The sequence below is a fragment of the Pan troglodytes genome, chromosome 6 (genome assembly GCF_028858775.2).
Source record: "Pan troglodytes isolate AG18354 chromosome 6, NHGRI_mPanTro3-v2.0_pri, whole genome shotgun sequence".
Lineage (NCBI taxonomy): Eukaryota > Metazoa > Chordata > Mammalia > Primates > Hominidae > Pan > Pan troglodytes.
This window is the reverse complement of record NC_072404.2, coordinates 104,089,352-104,107,387: the sequence shown is the minus strand read 5'-3', so window position 1 is coordinate 104,107,387 and position 18,036 is coordinate 104,089,352. Positions and strand designations below refer to the sequence as shown.

The following is an 18,036-nucleotide window of genomic DNA, read 5'->3' as shown; positions in this document are numbered from 1 at the left end:
CTCTGCCTCATGGGTTCAAGTGATTCTCATGCCTCATCCTCCCAAGTAGTTGGAATTACAGGTGTGTGCCACCACACTCAGCTAATTTTTGTATTTTTAGTAGAAACAGTGTTTCACAATGTTGGGCGGGCTGTTCTCAAACTCCTGGCCTAAATTGATCCACCTGCCTTGGCCTCCCAATGTGCTGGGATTACAGGTGTGAGCCACTGCACCCAGCCTCTCCTTCATGTTTGAAAGATATTTTTGCCAGACATATTATTTTAGGATAAAAGATTTATTCCTTCAGCACTTTAAATATAACATGCCACTCTCTCCTGGCCTGTAAGGTTTCCACTGAAAAGTCTACAGCCAGACATAGTGGAGCAATTCCATTATATGTTACTTGTTTTTGTTTTTGTTTTTATCTTGCTGCTTCTAGGATCATTTCTTTATCCTTGATATTTGGAAGTTTGATTGTTACATGTCCTGAGGTAGTCTTATTTGAGTTAACCCTGTTTGGTGTTCTACAATCTTCTTGTACTTAAATATTGATATCTTTCTGTAGGTTTGGAAAGCTCTGTGTTATCTCTTTGAATACAATTTCTACCCCAGTCTCTCTCTCTACCTTTTCATGCTGGGGATAGGCCCCCAAATCTGGCCATAAACTGGCCCCAAAACTGGCCATAAACAAAATCTCTGCAGTGCTGTGACATGTTTGTGATGGGCCATGATGCCCATGCTGAAGGTTGTGGGTTTACCAGAATGAGGACAAGGAACACCTGGCCCACCCAGGGTAGAAAACCACTTAAAGGCATTCCTGAACCACAAACAATAGCATGAGCAATCTGTGCCTTAAGGACATGTTCCTGCTGCAGATAACTAGCCAGAGCCCATCTCTTTGTTTCACCCCATCCCTTTGTTTCCCGTAAGGAATACTTTTAGTTAATCTATAATCTATAGAAACAATGTTTATCACTGGCTTGTTGTCAATAAATTTGTGGATAAATCTCTGTTTGGGGCTCTCAGCTCTGAAGGCTATGAGTCCCCTGATTTCCCACTCCACATACTGTATTTGTGTGTGTGTCTTTAATTCCTCTAGTGCCGCTGAGTTAGGGTCTCCCCAGCCGAGCTGGTCTCAGCAAGTGGTGCCTATACAGAGGCTCGAACCCAGGTTGAAGGGTCACCAGAGCAATGGTTGGAAAATGTGGAATGAAGCTGGAGGACACCCGAGTTCTCTTAAGGAATCCCCATGGTGAGTAAGAAGGGGAGCTTGGAAGCATCAGGGTAACAATGGAACAAGTGTGGGCTCTGGTTCATTCCACCTTGGAACCTTTACATACTAATGATGAGGAGGAAGGAAAGTATAATGAAGTAACAGAAGAGGTGACAGAGCAGGTTTGTTTGCCAGCTAAAGCTAAAGCGGCAAAGGAGGGAGAGGTTTGTCCCTACTCTTCTGCACCCCCTCATTATTTTGAAGAAAAAGAGTAGCCTGACCCTCCAGATCTTTCTTTTCCAGAGGACACTGGGCAAAAAGTAGTTGCCCCAGTGACTGTTTGAGCAGTGCCTCGAGTGACCACTCTCAGTTCTATTCAGGCAGGAATCCAGCAAGCTAGACGTGAAGGTGATATAGAGGCTTGGCAGTCCTGTTTAGGATACACCCCCCAAGATCAACAGGGAAATATTATAGCTACATTTGGGCCTTTTCCTTTTAAATTACTCAAAGAATTTAAAAAGCTATTAATCAATATGGACCATTTTCTCCTTTTGTAATGGGACTGTTAAAGAATGTTGCTGTTTCCAGTCAGATGATTCCTACTGACTGGGACACTCTTACATGAGCTTGTCTGACTCCTGCTCAGTTCTGATAATTTAAAACTTGGTGGGCAGATGAAGCTTCCATTCAGGCTGCTCACAATGCCCAGGCCCAACCTCAATTTAATATAACTACAGACCAACTTTTGGGGGTCGGCAGCTGGGCTGGCTTAGATGCACAAGTGGTTATGCAGGATGATGCCATAGAACAGCTTAGAGGGGTGTGCATTAGAGCTTGGGGAAAAAATCACTTCAGGTGGAGAACAATACCCTTCCTTTAGTGCTGTAAAACAGGGACCAAAAGAACCATACACAGGTTTTATAGCTCGGTTACAGGAGTCTCTTAAAAAGGTGATTGCAGATTCAGCTGCTCAGGATATAGTGTTGCGGTTATTAGCTTTCAACAATGCTAATCCCGAGTGCCAGGCTGCTCTGTGACCTATTAGAGGGAAAGCACATTTAGTTGATTATATCAAGGCCTGTGTTGGTATCGGAGGTAATCTGCATAAGGCTACTCTGCTAGCCCAGGCAATGGCAGGACTGAGAGTGGGTAAAGGAAATACTCCATTTCCTGGAGCTTATTTTAACTGTCGGAAGCATGGTCATACTAAAAAAGAATGTAGAAAAAATCAGCAAGTCAGGCCACCAGAAGAGGGAAAAAGGAAAACTGCTGAGCCTGAAATATGTCCAAAATATAAAAAAGGAAAACATTGGGCCAATCAGTGTCACTCTAAATTTGATAAAGATGGGAACCCAATTTCAGGAAACGCCATGAGGGGGCCGTCCCAGGCCCCATTCCAAACTGGATCATTTCTGGCTCAGGCCATTCCCTCACCCCTGTACAATATCTGTCCCCTGTCACAGCTGGTAGTGCCACAGTAGATTTATGCTGCACAAAAGCTGTGAGCCTTCTGCCTGGGTAACCCCTGCAAAAAGTTCCAACAGTGGTCTCTGGACCCTTGCTGGGGGGATGATAGGATTACTCCTAGGTAGATCTAGTTTAAATGTAAAAGGAGTGCAAGTACATACAGGAGTCATTGATTCAGATTACAATGGGGAAATTCAAATTGTTATATCTACTCCTGTTCCCTGGAAAGCAGAGCCAGGAGAGCGCATAGCACAACTCCTGATTGTGCCGTATGTGGAAATGGAGAAAAGGGAAATTAAATGAACAGGAGGATTTGGAAGCATAAATAAGGCAAAGCAGCTTATTGGGTGAATCAGATTACTGATAAACGTCCTACCTGTGAAATAACTATTCAGGGAAAGAAATTTAAAAGTTTGGTAGATACAGAAGCAGACATTTCAATCATTTCTCTACAGCACTGGCCATCCATGTGGCCAATTCAACCTGCTCAATTTAACATAGTTGGAGTTGGTAAAGCCCCTAAAGTATATCAAAGTAGTTATGTTTTGCATCGTGAAGGATCCGATGGACAACCTGGGACTATTCAACCAATTGTAACTTCTGTACCTATAAATTTATGGGGGAGAGATTTATTACAACAATGGGGAGCACAAGTTCTAATTCCAGAACAATTATATAGCCCTCATAGTCAACATATGATGCATGAAATGGGGTATGTCCATGGTATGGGACTAGGAAAAAATTTGCAAGGTTTGAAGGAACTGCTTCAAGTGGAAAGACAAAAGTTCCCACTGAGATTTAGGATATCGTTTTTGATGGTGGCCATTGTTAAGCCTCCAGAACCTATACCTTTAAAATGGTTAACAGATAAGCCAATTTGGATAGAACAATGGCCACTGAGTAAAGAGAAACTGGAGGCTTTAGAGGACTTAGTTACTGAACAATTAGAAAAAGAACACATAACTCCAACATTTTCCCTTTGGAATTCTCCAGTTTTCATAATTAAGAAAAAATCAGGTAAATGGAGAATGTTAACTGACTTAAGAACCATTAATTCAGTTATACAACCTATGGGGACATTGCAGCCAGCACTGCCTTCTCCTGCTATGATTCCAAAAAATTGGCCTTTAATAGTCATAAATTTAAAAGAGTGTTTCTTTACTATCCCCTTAGCTGAGCAAGACTGTGAATGGTTTGCATTTACAATTCCTGTGGTAAACAACCTGCAACCTGCTAAGCGTTTTCACTGGGAAGTGTTGCCACAAGGCATGTTAAACAGCCCAACAATTTGCCAGATGTATGTAGGGCAAGCAATTGAACCTCCTTGTAAAAAATTTTCACGGTGTTACATTATTCATTATATGGATGATATATTTTGTGCTGTCCCCACTCGAGACATATTACTCCAATGTTATGATCACTTGCAAAATTTGATTTCTTGCACTGGTTTAATTATAGCTCCTGACAAAATTCAGACTACTACTCCTTAATCCTACTTGGGGACCTTAGTAAATGACACTACCATTGTGCCACAGAAAGTAACCATATGTAGGGATCAATTGAAAACATTAAATGACTTTCAAAAATTACTAGGGGACATTAATTGGATATGACCTGCTCTAGGCATTCCTACCTATGCCATGAGTAATCTATTTTCTCTTCTTAGAGGAGATCCTAGTCTCACTAGCCCTTGGCAATTAACAAAAGAAGCTGAGGCAGAGTTACAGCTGACTGAAAAGCAAGTCCACAAAGCTCAAATAAACAGAATAGATCCAGAGAAGACTGTAGATTTGCTAATTTTTTCAACTCAGCATTTACCTACTGGTGTTATTGTTCAAGAGCAAGATCTTGTAGAGTGGCTTTTTCTTCCACATACTAATTCACAGACTCTAACTCCGTATTTGGATCAAATCGCTACTATGATAGGAAATGGGAGAACTTGGATTGTTAAATTACATGGATATGATCCTGGAAAAATTATTGTCCCTCTCACAAAGGCACAAATACAGCAAGCTTTTATAAATAGTCTTACTTGGCAAACCCATTTAGCTGACTTTGTGAGTATTCTTGATAATCATTTTCCTAAAACAAAACTGTTTCAATTTTTGAAATTGACAATTGGATTCTCCCTAAAATCACTAAATTTAAACCAATTGAAGGCCCTGCGAATGTTTTTACAGATGGGTCTAGCAATGGTAAAGCTTCTTATTCTGGCTCAAAAGGTAAAGTTCTTCAGACACCCTATACTTCAGTCAAAAAGGAGAGCTTGTAGCTGTAATTAAGGTATTCACTGTTTTTAATATGCCTATTAATGTGATTTCTGATTCTTCATACGTGGTTCATTCCACACAATTAATTGAAAATGCTCAGTTACGATTTCATGCAGATGAACAACTGATGACTTTATTTACCTAATTGCAAGCAGCAGTCAGGAGTAGAATGCACCCTTTTTACATCACTCACATTAGGGCTCATACACCTCTTCCAGGACCTTTGACTGCAGGGAATCAAATGGCTGATTGCCTAGTTGCTACTGCAATATATAATGCTAGACACTTTCACAATTTAACCCATGTTAATTCCTCTGGTCTCAAATGCAGTTACAGCATTACCTGGAAAAAAGCTAAAGCTACTATCCAGTGATGCCCAACTTGCCAAATGGTACATTACTCATCTTTTACAGGAGGAGTTCATCCTCGAGGACTGGTACCTAATTCTCTTTGCCAAATGGATGTCACACATGTTCCCTCATTTGGGAGACTAGCTTATGTACATGCATGTGAGGACACCTTTTCTCACTTTGTCTGGGCTACATGCCAATCAGGAGAGTCTTCTGCCTGTGTTAAATGTCACCTTTTGCAGTGTTTTGTGGTGACGGGCATTTCAGCTTCTATTAAATGAGATAATGCCCCAGGCTATACTAGCCAAGCTCTAGTTTCATTTTTCTCTATATGGAACATTAAACACATTACTGGTATCCCATATAATTCTCAAGGACAAGCCACTGTAGAACAAATGAATCTCTCCTTAAAACAGCAATTGCAAAAGCAGAAAGGGGGAAACAGGGACTATGGAACACCCTATATGTAATTGAATCTAGCATTATTGACCTTAAATTTTTTGAGGCTGCCTAAAGGCCAGATGCTATCAGCAGCTGAACAGCATCTACAGAAACCAGCTGCAAAGACAGAAGCAGAACAACTGGTTTGGTGGAGAGATCCAATAACAAAAAGTTGGGAAATAGGTAAAATAATAACTTGGGGTAGAGGTTTTGCTTGTGTTTCACCAGGCCAAAACCGGCAGCCAATTTGGATACCGTCAAGACACCTGAAACCTTATCATGAGCCAGATGCCAAAGAAGAGATTCCAGGAGGATCCCAAGGACTCCCTGGTTGCAGCCATGTTGAGACTGATGCTGAGGAGGACTGCAGCTGTCACAAGAAACACCCATTGAACACAGCCACCTACCTGGGGACAGATCAAGAAGCTGTTGCAGATGGCAGAAGAAAACCTGAGGAAAGCAGGACAACCAGTCACAATAAGTAATTTAATGATAGCTGTGATAGTGGTGATCACCATTGCCATGAGTATTCCTTCAACAAGGGCTGACACAGAGTGTAATTATACTTATTGGGCATATTTATCAATCTTGGCTGGCAATAATGCCCGGATGTAATCACTCTATGACACAGTTACACATGCTTTCTGATCTCATTTTACCATAATAAATCTGCTCCTATAATTGAGGCATACTGCCCTCAAAGCCTATTTGTAAACAGAATTGGACCTGGCCAGAAATGATGAATGTATTTTTTTTGGAAGATTGCATTGCAGAACAGGCAGAGGTGTTGCACAATGATTCCTATGGAATCATTATTGATTGGTCCCCTAAGGGGATGTTTAGCTTAAATTCCACTCTCAGTCTGCATACCATGGCCACACTATGTTCAGCTGGTCTGAACAAAATGGTCAGATGGTAGAAATAGTAAGAAATATGGTAAGAGTTCCTATTATCTGGAAACATGACGGTATAGTGGCACCTCAACCTCAAATGATATGGCCCGCTGTAGGAGCTAAACATAAGGCTTTGTGGAAACTATTAATGACTCTTAATAAGATCAAAATTTGGGAAAGAATCAAAAAGCATCTAGAAGGACACTCTACAAACTTGTCTTTGGATATTCCAAATTTAAAGAACAAATATTAAAAGCATCCCAGGCACACCTGACCTTAATGCCAGGAACTGGAGTGCTTGAAGGAGATGCAGACAGATTAGCAGCTAGTAACCCATTAAAACAGATAAAAACACTTGGAGGCTCTGTGATTTCAGTGATGATTGTGTTATTAATCTGTGTTGTCTTTGTGTAGTCTGCAGATGTGGATCCCAACTCCTGTTAGTAGCTCACTGTGATAAAGCTGCCTTTGCTTTTACTGCCCTGCAAAAACAAGAAGGGGAACATGCTGGGGATAGACCCCCAAATCTGGCCATAAACTGGCCCCAAAACTGGCCATAAACAAAATTTCTGCAGTGCTGTGACATGTTTGTGATGGCCATGACACCCATGCTGAAAGTTGTGGGTTTACCGGAATGAGGGCAAGGAACACCTGGCCCGCCCAGGGCGGAAAACCGCTTAAAGGCATTCCTGAACCACAAACAGTAGCATGAGCAATCTGTGCCTTAAGGACATAATTCCTGCTGCAGATAGCTAGCCAGAGCCCATCCCTTTGTTTCGGCCCATCCCTTTGTTTCCCGTAAGGAATACTTTTAGTTAATCTATAACCTATAGAAACAATGTTTATCACTGGCTTGCTGTCAATAAATATGTGGGTAAATCTCTGTTCGGGGTTCTCAGCTCTGAAGACTGTGAGTCCCCTGATTTCCCACTCCACCCACTATATTTGTGTGTATGTCTTTAATTCCTCTAGCGCCGCTGGGTTAGGGTCTCCCTGACTGAGCTGTTCTTGGCATCTTCATTAAGGCCAATAACTCTTAGATTTGCCCTTTTGAGACTATTTTCTAAATCTTGTGGCATTCTTTTAAATTCTTTTTTCTTTTATCTCCTCTGTGTATTTTCAAATAGCCTATCTTCAAGCTCACTATTTCTTCTGCTTGATCAATTCTGCCATTGCAAGTCTCTGATGCATTCTTCAGTTTAAGAGTAATTTAATTTTACAATGAACACTGTCTTCTTACTAATTTTATCAATATGTGAAAATTTTTAGCAAAATATTTTTGTTAGTAAAAGTTTAATTTTTCATGATTTAAATGTTTAAGTTTTCTTACCTTTGTTTCATGAGTCCAGTAATTCATTTTTGTTTCCACAGATTTTTTTTAGATAAAAATTGTTTAACTAAAAATGTAATGAGAGATATCTTTTGAAATACCTTAATATTTTGAATTCTTATTATCTAGACCAACATGTCAATAGTGCCAAAGTGGAGAAATGATTATTTAAACCTAAATTACGAATCCAATTTGACTTGTCCAAGTTTTCACCTTAATTATGTGGATTTGAATTCTTATATAAAAGTTCTTTTGAACTAAATTTCACAAGAAAGTAATTTTTAATAGACTATCATATATAACATTAAAATTTAGTTATCTTTTCTGTACAGAAATCTACAAGATAACATGAATTTTGTAGTGTCTAGGATCTAATCAAATAGTAAAGAGCAAGGTAAAACACAAGTAAATATGCTAGTTTAATTTTCTAAAAGAAATATCATAGATATGTATTAAATAATGATACAGTATGACATTGAAAGGACAGACTACATTCTCTGTAGTAAATAAATAAAATCATCCAAGTTTTAAATGTTTTTTCACAAACTGTGACCACAACATGCTTGTTCTTAATTTGATATCATTGCATAGATGCTGATAGTGTCCTTGCCTTACTTTCACTGTTTATACAGTAAACTTCTATGCATCCTTCAAATTTTACCTACAGCTGTTAACAAAGATAAATATCCATAGTGATCTTGGCAATACTCAAGGTACAAAAATAACATAATCAAGAACATTGAGATATCCAATTTTCTTTGGTATGTTTGTTCATGTCCCAGATGAAAACAAATAACATGTCTCCTATCTAGAGATTTACTAACTGTATTAATACTTTATAGAAACAAACTTTTTGCTTTGTTACTTTTCTCTATTTGTCATTTTCAATTTTATTGATTTCTGTTCTTATCTTTATAGTTTATTTCTTTTGATTTCCTATATATTTAAGTTTTGCTTTTAGGTTTCTAAGGTAGAAAGTTAGATCCATGTTGTTAAATGTTTTGTGTATAATATGAACATTTAAAACTATAGATTCTTCTCTAACCATTGCTATGGTTCCATGCTGCATATTTTGATATAAAGAATTTTCATTATTTTTCAGTTCAAAATATTTCAGATTTCATGATCTTTTCTGTTTTCTGTTTCTATTTTATAATTTTTCTTTAACCCTACAATGATTGCAATGGTTTATTTAGAAGAGTATTAATATCCAAATACTTGAGGATTTTCTAGATTTTATTATTTTCCATCTTTAATCAACCATTTTTTCACATGTAATCAACCATTTAGAGGTATAATCTTTGTACCAAAAAAACTGTGCTCAATTTGTATATACAACTTTAAACAGATACACAACTCTTGTAACAGAACTGCCAGTCAAGATACTGAATATCATCATCTCCCAAATTTCCTCATGGTCCTTTGCAGTTCATCATGCTCTCCACCATAGACAGTTTAAAATAATTTTAAAAATATACTATGTAAACAATAGTCAAAAGAAATTTGTAGTGGCTATAATATATAATGTAGACCTCAAAAAATAATATCTGAGATAAGGAGAGATATAGGAAGATGACAATGAACATGGAACATTGTCCAAATAGTAGACCATATCATGGGTCATATAAAAAATTTCAGGGGACAGGGACAAGGTGGCCAACTAGAAGCGGCAGCGATCAGAGGCTCCCATTGAAAAGATCCAAAACAGTGTGCGAATCCTGCACCAGCAACCAAGGTATCCTGGTTCTGTCATTAGGACTGAATAGATGGCTGGTGGGTGTGACTCACAGAGAGGAAGGAAGAGTAGTAGTGTGGTGCTGCAGCTCCCTTGAGAGCCGCACAGGGCAGGGAGCCCCCGCCCCCAGCTAAGGGAAGTGGTGAGTGAGCATGCTACCCAGCCTGGGAAACCATGCTTTTTCCATGGAACTGTGCAATGCATGGGTCGGAAGATCTCACTTGTGAGCCTATGCCACCGGTGCCTTGGGTTCCAACCATGGAGCTGTGCAGATTCTCAAGAGCTACTCAGTTAGAATCAGCCTAAGCCTGTGGAGTTCACAGGGAGAGGGGTAGCCATCACCACTGCTGTAGCTACCTGCCGTCTAAGCTGTCTGAGCTCCTTGGGGGAGGGGCGGCAGCCAACACTGCAGCTGCAGGGCCTCCCTGCAGGAACTCCAACTCCATCCAGGGGGTCAAAGACAGAACTCTGCTCTCCCTGGGTCTGAACCCCTAGGGAGAGGGGTGGCCATTGTCTCCATGGACCAGCAGACTTAATCTTTCCTCCTGCCAGCTCTGAGGAATCCAGGCAGCCCAGACAAGTGGGTTTTCCCCCAGTGCAGCACACCCCCTCCACCAAAGGACAGTCAAAATGCTGTCCTTTAAATGTCCTCCCATTAAATGGGTCCTGTTCCCCATGCCACCCAACTGGGTGAGACCCCCCAAAAGGAGTTGTCAGACATCCCATATGGGAGCATTCTTACTGGCATCAGATTGGTGCCCCTTGAGGTCAGAGATCCCAGAGGAAGGAGCAGGCATCCATCTTTGCTGTTCTCCAGCCTCCTCGAGTGACATCTCTAGGCGCAAGAGTGAACTAAATTAATAGGGACTGAAGCAAACCTCTAGCACACCACAGCAGTCCTACAGAAGAGGGACCTGACTATTGAAAGAAAAACAAAGAGAAAGCAACAACAACAGCATCAACAAGAAAAGTCCCAACGAAAACCTCAACCAAGGATCAGCAGCCTCAAAGATTGAAACTAGACAAACTCATGAAGATGAAAAAAAAATCAACAAAAAAACACTGAAAAACCAAAAGGCCAGAGTGCCTCTTCTCCTCCAAATGATCACAACACCTCTCCAGCAAGGGCACAGAACTGGATGGAAGATAAGATGACAAATTGACAGAAGTAGGCTTCAGAAGGTAGTTAATAACAAACTTCACTGAAGTAAAGGAGCATATTCTAACCCAACACAAAGAAGCTAAGAACCTTGATAAAAGGTTAGAGGAGCTGCTAACTAGAATAACCAGTTTGGAGAGGAACATAAATGCAGCACAAGAACTTTGTAAAGCATACACAAGTATCAATAACCAAATTGATTGAGTGGAAGAAAGAATATCAGAGATAGAAGACTACCTTGCTGAAATAAGGCAGGCAGACAAGATTAGAGAAAAAGAATGAAAAGGAATGAACAAAACCTCCGAGAAATATGGAACTATGTAAAAAACTGAACCTACGACTGATTGGAGTACCTGAAAGAGACAGGGAAATGGAACCAAGTTGGAAAACACACTTCAGAATATTATCCAAAAGAACTTCCCCAGCGTAGCAACACAGGCCAACATTCAAATTCAGGAAATACAGAGAACCCCACTAAGATACTCCATGAGAAGATCAACCCCAAGACACATAATCTTCAGATTCTCCAAGGCTGAAATGGAGGAAAAACTGTTAAGGGCAGCCAGAGAGAAAGGCCAGGTCACCTACAAAGGGAAGTCCATCAGGCTAGAAGCAGATCTCTCGGCAGAAACCCTACAATCCAGAAGAGAGTGGAGGTCAATGTTCAACATTCTTAAAGAATTTTCAAACCAGAATTTCATATCCAGCCAAACTAAACTTCATAAGTGAAGGAGAAATAAAATCCTTTTCAGACAAGCAAATGCTGAGGGAATTTGTCACCACCAGGCCTGCCTTGTAAGAGTTCCTGAAGGAAGCACTAAATATGTAAAGGAAAAATTGGTACCAGCCACTGCAAGACACTCAAAATATAAAGACCAATGACACTATGAAGAAATGGCATTACCTAGTGTGCAAAATACCCAGCTAGCATCATCATGACAGGATCAAATTCACACATAACAGTATTAACCTTAAATGTAAATGGGCTATTAAAAGACATGGACTGGCAAATTGGATAAAGAGTCAAGACTCATTGGTGTGCTGTATTGAAGAGACTCATCTCATGTGCAAAGACACACATAGGCTCAAAATAAAGAGATGAAGGAAAATTTACCAAGCAAATGGAAAACGGAAAAAAGCAGGGTTGCAGTCCTAGTCTCTGACAAAACAGACTTTAAACCAACAAAGATCAAAAAAGACAAAGAAGGGCATTACATAATGGTAAAGGGTTCAATTCTTTAGGAAGAGCTAACTATTCTACATATATATTCACCCAATACAATAGCACCCTGATTCATAAAATAAGTTCTTAGAGATCTACAAAGAGACTTAGACTCCCATACAATAATCGTGGGAGACTTTAACACTCCACTGTCAATATTAGACAGATTAACAAGACAGAAAATTAAAAAGGATATTCAGGACTTGAACTCAGCTCTGCATCAAGTGGACCTAATAGATATCTACAGAACTCTCCACCCCAAAACAACAGAATATACATTCTTCTCAGTGCCACATGGCACTTACTCTAAAATCGACTGCATAATTGGAAGTAAAACACCCCTCAGCAAATACAAAAGAACTGAAATAATATGAAATAGTCTCTCAGACCACAGTGCAATCAATTTGGAACACAGGATTAAAAAACTCACTCAGAATCACACAACTGCATGGAAATTAAACAAGCTGCCCCTGAATGACTCTTAGGTAAATAATGAAATTAAGGCAGAAATCAAGAAGTTCTTTGAAACCAATGAGAACAAAAGACAACGTACCAGAATCTCTGGGATGCAGCTAAAGCAGTGTTAAGATGGAAATTTATAGCACTAAAATGCCCACATCAGAAAGCTAGAAAGATCTCAAATTGACACCCTAACATCACAATTAAAAGAACTAGAGAAGCAAGAGCAAACAAATCCAAAAGCTAGCAGAAGACAAGAAATAACTAAGACCAGAGCATAATTGAAGGAGATAGAGACACACACACACACAAAAACCCTGCAAAAAAATCAATGAATCCAGGAACCAGTTTTTTGAATCAAATAATAAAATAGATCATTAGCTAGACTAATAAAGAAAAAAAGAGAATCAAATAGATACAATAAAAAATGCTAAAGAGGACATCACCACTGGCCCCATGGAAATACAAACTACTATCAGAGAATAGCATAAACAATTCTGTGCAAATATACTAGAAAATCTACATGAAATGGATACATTCCTGGACACATACACCCTCCCAATACTAAACCAGAAAGAAGTCAATTCCCTGAATAGACCAATAACAAGTTCTGAAATGTAGGCAGTGATAAATAGCCTACCAAGAAAAAAAGCCCAGGACCAGATGGATTCACAGCCAGATTCTACCAGAGGTACAAAGAGGAGTTGGTACCATTCCTTCAGAAACTATTCCAAACAATTGAAGACGAGGAACTCCTCCCTAACTCATTTTACCAGGCCAGCATCATCCTGATACCAAAGCCTAGCAGAGACACTACAAAAAAGGAAAACTGCAGGCCAATACGCCAATGAACATAGATGTAAAAATCCTCAATAAAATACCAGCAAACCGAATCCAGCAGCATATTAAAAAGCTTATCCACCACAATCAAGTTGGCTTCATCCCTGGGATGCAAGGCTGGTTCAACACATGGAAATCAATAAACGTAATCCATCACATAAACAAAACCAATGACAACCCACATCATTATGTCAATAGATGCAGAAAAAGCCTTTGATAAAATTCAACAATTTTTCATGTTAAAAACTCTCAATAAACTAGGTATTGATGAAACATGTCTCAAAATAATAAGAGCTATTTATGACAAACCCACAGCCAATATCATATTGAATGTGCAAAATGAAAGCATTCCCTTTGGAAACAGGCACAAGACAAGGATGCCCTCTCTTACCACTCCTATTCAACATAGTCTTAGAAGTTGTGGCCAGGGCAATTAGGTAAGAGAAAGAAATAAAGGGTATTCAAATAAGAAGAGAGGAATTCAAATTGTCTCTGTTTGCAGATGACATGATTGTATATTTAGAAAACCCCATCGTCTCAGCCCAAAATCTCCTTAAGCTGATAAGCAACTTCAGCAAAGTCTCAGGATAAAAAAATCAATGCGCAAAAATCACAAGCATTCCTATACACCAATAATAGACAAACAGAGAGCCAAATCATGAGCAAACTCCCATTCACAATTGCTACAAAGAGAATAAAATAACTAGGAATACAGCTAACAAGGGATGTGAAGGACCTCTTCAAGGAGAACTACAAACCACTGCTCAAAGAAATAAGAGAGGACACAAACAAATGGAAAAACACCCCATCCTCATGGATAGGAAGAATCAATATCATGAACATGGTCATACTGCCCAATGAAATTTATAGATTCAATGCTATTCCCGTCAAGCTACCATTGACATTCTTCACAGAATTAGAAAAACTACTTTAGATTTCATATGGAACCAAAAAAGAGCCTGCATAGCCAAGACAGTCCTAAGCAAAATGAACAAAGCTGGCAGCATCAGCTACCTTACTTCAAACTATACAAGACTACAGTAACCAAAACAGCATGGTACTGGTACCAAAACAGACATATAGATCAATGGAATGGAATAGAGACCTCAGAAATAACACCACACATCTACAACCATCTGATCTTTGACAAACCTCACAAAAACAAGCAATGGGGAAAGGATTCCCTGTTTAATAAATGGTGTTGGGAAAACTGGGTATCCATATGCAGAAAACTGACACTGAACCCCTTCCTTACATCTTAAACAAAAATTAACTCAAGATGGATTAAAGACTTAAACGTAAGACCTAAAACCATAAAAACCCTAGAAGAAACCCTAGGCAATACCATTCAGGACATAGGCATGGGCAAAGATTTTATGATGAAATCCTCAAAAGTAATTGCAACAAAAGCTAAAATTGACACATGGGATCTAATTAAACTAAAGAGTTTCTGCACAGCAAAAGAAACTATCATCAGAGAGTACAGGCAACATACAGAATGGGAAAAAAGTTTGCAATCTACCCATCCGACAAAGGACTACGGTATAATATCCAGAATTTACAAGGAATTTAAACATATTTACAAGAAAAAAACAACCTCATCAAAAAGTGGGCAAAGGGTATGAACAGACATTTTTCAAAAGAAGGCATTTATCCAGCCAACAAACGTATTTAAAAAAAAGGTCAACATTACTGATCATTAGAGAAATGCAAATCAAAACGACAATAAAATACCATCTCATGCCAGTCAGAATGGCAATTATTAAATAGTCAAGAAACAGAGCTGGCGAGGCTGTGGAGAAATAAGAACAACTTTTTACGTTGTTGGTGGGAATGTAAATTAATGTAATAAAAATTAATCAACCATTGTGGAAGACGGTGTGGCGATCCCTCAAGGATCTAGAACCAGAAGTACCATTTGACCCAGCAATCCCATTACTGGGTATATACCCAAAGGAATAGAAACCATTCTATTATAAAGACACATGCACACATTTTTTTTAAATCTTCCCCAATTTAAGTCTTTTAATTTAGAAGTAAACTTTAATGTTGAAAATGCAAACTTGAGGAGGGCAGAAAGATCACACACTAGACTGCCACTTCACACCTGTAGAGTTGCACTGGGGTGGGACAAAGGCGCTCCTCACTTCTCAGATGGTGCTACAGCCTGGCAGAGGTGCTCCTCACTTTCCAGAAGGTTCCAGGGAGAGAAGGTTAGCACACGTAAGATTATTGCAGCACTATTCACAATAGCAAAGACATTGAACCAAATGCCCATCAATGAATCAATGATAGACTTGATAAAGAAAATGTGGTACGTATACACCATGGAATGCTATGCAGCCATAAAAACGAATGAGATCATGTCCTTTGCAGGGACATGGATAAACCTGGAAGCCATCATCCTCAGCAAACTAACACAGGAACTGAAAACCAAACACCACATGTTCTCACTCATAAGTGGGATTTGAACAATGAGAACACGTGGACACCGGGAGGGAATAACACATACTGCTGGGCGGGGCCTGCCGGTCGGGGGAAAGAGGACGGAGAGCATCAGGACAAATAGCTAATGCACATGGGGCTTAAAAGCCAGGTAACAGGTTGATAGGTGCAGCAAACCATCTTGGCACACGTATACCTAGTATACCTATGTAACAAACCTGCACGTTCTGCACATGTATCCTGGAACATAAAGTAAAAAAAAAGAAAAAGAAAAATTCAATAAATTAAGGAAAAATAAAATCATACACATAGAGAAAGAAGCAACCCTTGACAACCAGAGGGCCGCCAGATATGGTTTTCAAGTAAAAACAGAATAGTGTGTCAATTTGTTCCAGAATATTAAAGATTATAGTGAGGGATAAAACTTGAGTGTACATAGCAAGTTGTATAAGGTTTGAGAAAAATGAATTTTATTTACCATACTTTATAATATCTTAGTCTAGGAAAAAAGATGAAATATATTAAAATTTGGAGGAAGTTTGCTTAATTTTAATGGGTTTATTTATAAAGATATTTTAATATCCTTTACTGCAAAAGACTACATTAATGCAATCCTGGAATTTTATTTTCTCCCTGTTAAAACATAAATTGATCTTGAAATATTTAATCTGCTTTTAACAAAGGGAATAAGATTATTTTTTACCATCTGTGTAATCTACAGAGTTAGCAGGAATTCTGTATATCACCAGAATAATTTCCTGAAATTTGTGCTGATTTTATTTTGTTATCAATTTTTTTAAAGTTCATCATTTCAGGAGAACTAAGGTTTCTTATAATTGTGTTACTTTCATCTTTTATAAAATATTGTTACTTTATGTATAATTAAGCTATAATCAGTCATTGCTCACAGGCAACTGTGATACTGTATCAATCAAATGACCAGATCTTTTCTGATAATTCTGTTTCTTCAAGATCAGATTCTAAACACAGAAAAAAAAAAAAAGAATAGATTGTCTTTTTGTTTTTTCATTGTGGTAAAATATACAAAACATAAAATTTGCCACTTTAACCATTTTTAAATGTGCAGTTCTGTGGCATTAAGTACATTCACATGTTTGTGCACCTGTCACTACCATCCATCTCCAGAACTTTTTCATCTTCCAGAACTGAAACTCCATACTTATTAAACAATAGCTCCCATTCATCTCTCCCAACAGCCCTGGCATCCACCATTCTACTTGCTGTTTTATACATTTTATTATTCTAGATAGCTTATATAAGTGCAATCATACAGTATTTGTCTTTTTGTGATGAGTCTTACTTAGCATACTACACAAAAGCTTTCCATGTTGAATGTAGTCTAATCTATCTACTTTTTTTGTTGTCTGTGCTTTTGATGTCATATCCAAGGAGTCATTGCCAAATCTGATGTCATAAATCTTTCCTCCTATGTTTTCCTCTAAGAGTTTTATAGTTTTAGATTTTGCTGCTTGGAGCTTTGATTCACTTTAAGTTAATGTTTATATATGGTATAATGTAAGAGTCCAACTTTATTCTTCCGCATGTGGATATCCAGTTGAAATAGATAACCATTTGTCGAAAAAAAAATAGAATGCTTCGCAAATTTGTGTGTCATACTTGTGCAGGGATCATGCTAATCTTCTCTATATTGTTTTAATTTTAGTACACTTGCTGCTGAAGCAAACTCGAAGATGTTTTCTAAAATTACAATTATCTTTTAGATTGCCCAGGGACCCCCCTGGAAAATGCAGAAATCACAACGATTTCTATATTTACTACATAAAAAGAGAGATGCTAGAAGTATTTTAGATTGCTTTGATATACCTCTGTTTCTGAATTCTGAAATATTTCTGAAGAATTGTCAAAATAAAAGCATAATTTTGGACAGATAAAATGTTATTCATATAAAAATTTCTGAAATTGTACATTTTGCAAAATAGGTTGACAGGTTCAAGAGATTTGTTAATGACTTCATTTGTCCATAATGTGATTTTAATCCAAGGAAAAGCATTGAAGAAATTCTTATGAATTGGTTATGTATTGTACCCCCATGGAAAAGTTTACTTGCCTTTTGATATTGTTAGTTACTGGAATAAATCAATCTCATTCATTTAGTCATAGTATTATGCAGGCAGTTCTGCTTTGTTCATGATTGTAATACAAAAACTGGTATTCACCAGATCCAGAAGCTACACTATTAAATAGTTCTTCA

General features: G+C 38.4%; 1 non-coding gene across 1 annotated transcript; it reads right to left on the bottom strand.

The window, feature by feature from the left end:
• Positions 1 to 17,404: 17,404 nt before the first annotated feature.
• Positions 17,405 to 17,507, bottom strand: LOC112209987 (U6 spliceosomal RNA). Its single transcript, XR_002944957.1, has one exon. It is a non-coding gene; the product is annotated as a U6 spliceosomal RNA (small nuclear RNA).
• Between the last annotated feature and the right edge of the window lie 529 nt (positions 17,508 to 18,036).